Here is a 4,054-nt window from a genome sequence, read left to right on the forward strand (position 1 = left end):
CCTTAGAGACAGATACCAATAGAGGCAAAGCAGGCTGCAAACCAGAGAAGGTTCTCTGCAACCACATGGGGCGAGAGCTTTATGTCTAGGGATGCAAGACAACCTTAGGAAATACCTCAGGGAGGTTCCTGGACTACAAGGGGGATGCCAAGTCCCTCCAGATGAGAGGAAGCAAATGTGCACCGCCACCAGGAAGGAGCCTCAGGCAGACCTCTAACCTGGGGGCTTCTCCCCAGCACAAGCAAACCTCCTTTGCTTTCTGCCCCCTGGAGTCTCAAGTGACCACCTGCAAGTGAAGCTTCCACCAGAAGGAGGCCAAAGTTAAGAAAGTTGATCCCCAACCCTTGTCCACAAAAAGATAATCCTCTTTTTAGACACTTATAGCATTTATGAGAGAATCCTTAAGCTTCCTAGAACAAGAATACGCAGTGGAGAACTTGAAGTCAGTTGGGTACTCAGACTCTCCCCATGTTCGAAATCCTTCTATGCTTTGAGGTAGTTCTTGCTACTTGTAAGTGACGCTCCCTGCAGGGTGGCTCACCCCCCAACATAGATACATTCTGTGCTGTAAATCCTCAATTCCCTTTATGAGTGCTTTCAAATCTAATCTCTGTCACAAGGGCTATTCATTAAACAGAAAGTCAGAGCAGAATAAAACTCAAGTCTTGAGGTTTTTTAGTAACTCCTTAACAAAATTTTTTAAGAAGTCATCTGGAATGGCTGGTCATCAGTACTCCAAACATGCAAAGGCTTACCTTCTTCCAGATATAGAAGCTATGGTAGGACAAAATGAACCAATTTCAACAAGCCTAGCATGAAACAGAAACAGATGGCCTAACAAGTTAATGCAGACAAAAAAAACCCAACCATTTTTCTCCAACAAAAAAATGAGACATTGAATATGTGAATCTCATCCAGGGAAGACCACATTTCAGCTTTCAGCTGAGGATCAGCAAACAGCTTGGCACGAAAGAACTGTCATCAGCTATCTGCCATTTTACACAGGTATGGTCTTACAGAGCAGCATCACTTCTGTATTTGTAGTCTGGGTAATCTGAATTACTGGACATTGCTGTGGCTTCCTGAACTGGAGTAATTCAATGTCAGAGCTGTAGAACAAATAGGAAGTCATCTTGTATCCCACTTAGATGAGTAACATCCATGCATGCAATCAAAAGGAGTCTGAGGCATCATGATTTAGCTACATGTAAGAAGCATCATCAGTTGTTTTAATCCTCTTTACTTCTGTTAAGTCTAATTTTGGTCTATATCAAAATTCTGAGAACAGCTGAGAAAGTAGCTTGCGAAGGTCTCCTAAGAAATGCTGGACAGTATCAGTGAGATAACAGAAGATGTCTCACAGTATGTGACACAGTGCCTTGGCTGGAGGCAGTTATGGTAACCTCCACATGAACCTAGCTCTCAGGCTGGCCTAGAATACAGTGTTTTCTTAGAATCATAGAATCCTTAGAGTTCGAAGGGGCATTTAAAGGCCATCTGCCCCAACTCCCTGCAGTGCACATGGACACCACTGCTCCATCAGGTTGCCCAGGTCCTGGTCCAACCTGGCCTTGAAAAGTCTTGAGGGACAGGACATCCACCACATCTCTGAGCAACTTGTCCCAGTGCCTCACCACCCTCACTGTAACAGACTTTTTCCTTATATCCAACCTAAATCTCCCCTCTTTAAGCCTGAAGCCATTTCCCCTTCTTCTATCACCACAGACACTGCTAAAGAGTCTGTCCCCTTCTTTCCTGTAGCTCCCCTTTGGATACTGACAGGCTGCTCTCAGGTCATCTCGCAGCCTTCTCTTCTCCATGGTGCACAGCTCCCAGCTCTCAGCCTGTCCTCACAGGAGAGGTGTTCCACCCCTTGGATCATTTCTGTGGCCCTTCTCTGGACATGCTCCAACAGATCCATGTCTCTCCTGGACTGATTACTCCACATCTGGATGCAGTGCTCCAGGCGAGGCCTCACCAGCTCAGAGCAGAGGGGCAGGAGCACCTCCCTTGCCAAGGCAACGCTGTGAACCAGTTCCCAGCCTCAGGGAGATTTGGGTTGTCGTGATTTGTGTCTCTTTACCACCTGGTTGTTTTGTTTCCATTCTTTTCTCCTAGGTGCAGATCTTCAGGGCTGTGCTAAGGATGCCCTCTGAGCAGGGATGGCACAAAGCCTTTTCCATGGCTGCAGTCTCCTTGCTGGTCAGTACTGCCATGTTTTCCAACCTGAAGCCCTCTCCATCTCCTCCCCATCCCTGGACCTGGTGCTGGCAGTTCTGCACTCAGTGGTGCCTCTAGCATTGAACTCCCTTGCCTACAGTGTGAGGAACCAGGAGCTCAAGGTTGCGTTGTTGAAACTGATGACTAGATTTTTTTCATGAGCTTTGAACTGCCCATCTTCATCTGTGTATGACTTGTAATGTAACTAACAGCAGGAGCAGCGTATTTTGTGTATTTTTTTCTGTACATTTTTTTCTTTCTTCGAACCCTTCTGATATTGCCCACCAATATACCATTTTTCATCCCATTTCCTATTTTTGTTCCTTTATAGTGTAGCCTGGAGACTGTTTGTAAATGTTAGTGAAACAAAAGACCATGAGACTGTTTGTAAATGTCAGTGAAACAAAGGACCCAGCAATGACTTTGTCTGATATCCTTCTTTCAAGACCATCCATGGAGCTGCAGGAGCAGTGCCCATATGCAGAGGTGGAGAGGAAAACTGTCGCAGCATGGCAGTGCCAGGAGGCACTGGCACTTGCTCCATGCAGAGCTGCTCCCTGTCCCCCTCCACACTCTCCTTCTGAGCCCTCATGTTGGTGTAAGGCCTCGCTGCTCCAGGTCCTTGGTGTCAGTGCTACTGTGTGGCTGTGCTAGGGCCACAGGTAGGGATAGGCAGTGGGCGCTGCTGTGACAGAGCTGCCCTCCACCACAGCACTTCCATCCTAGAAGGGGATCTGCTCAGGGCAGTGCCTGCAGCCTTAGGTCTTCTTTAAGAGCTTCTGTCAAGAACAGGCCCAAGGAACATCCACAAAGGCTGCTTGTTTTCCTTGCGGGGGTAGCTTAGCCTGTCAGGTAGCACCACTCAGTTGTTGGCTCACCCCCCTCCCTCCAAGTGGAATGGCAGAGAAAATTAAAAAAAACAACAACACAACAGCAAAGTAGAATGTGAGAGTGGAGATAAAAACTATTTTATTTGCTACTCTGGACCAACAGTCCGTCATTTTTTGAGAAAATGCAATCCTGTTGGTGAACTTTGTGTGTTATACGCTCATTATAAAACTTAAAAACACTTCCAGCCCCAAAGTTATCCACTTCCATGGTGCTATGACCCTGCATTTAGCATGCACTCTGGAGTTTTTAGCCTAGGCTTTTAAAAGCAAAGCAAGACAATTTCACACAACTCAGAACAAAGGTATGCAATGATGAGTCACTCAACCTCTGCCTGAAGGGTAAAAAGTAGAATAAAAATGGCTGAAGAGAGGGAGGAAGATGAGGGAAGATACCACTGCAGAGAAGGTGGGAGAACACCTCTGCCTTCTGGGATCAGGCAGCAGGCGGAGCCTCTCTTCCCCCAATGGAGACGCCTGCTGGGTGAGGCGCACACACTCAGTTATGCTGAGTGCTGCCCCTGGAAACTCATAGAATCATAGAATTAGCAAGGTTGGAAAAGACCTACAAGATCATCCAGTACAACCATCCACCTACCACCAATAACCCCACTAAACCACATCTCTCAATGCTGTACCTAAACATTTCTTGAACACCTCCAGGGACGGTGACTCAACCACCTCCCTGGGCAGCCCATTCCAGTGCCTGACCACTCATTCAGAAAAGTAGTATTTCCTAATGTCCAGCCTAAATCTCCCCTGGCACAATTTGAGGCCATTCCCCCTTGTCCTGTCACTAGTTACATGGGAGAAGAGGCTGACCCCCAGCTCACTACAGCCTCCCTTCAGGTAGTTATAGAGAGCAATAAGGTCTCCCCTGAGCCTCCTCTTTTCCAGACTGAACAATCCCAGCTCCCTCAGCTGCTCCTCATCAGCCCTGTGCTCCA

This window comes from Numida meleagris, chromosome 3 (assembly GCF_002078875.1).
Source record: "Numida meleagris isolate 19003 breed g44 Domestic line chromosome 3, NumMel1.0, whole genome shotgun sequence".
In the NCBI taxonomy this organism is placed as follows: Eukaryota; Metazoa; Chordata; class Aves; order Galliformes; family Numididae; genus Numida; species Numida meleagris.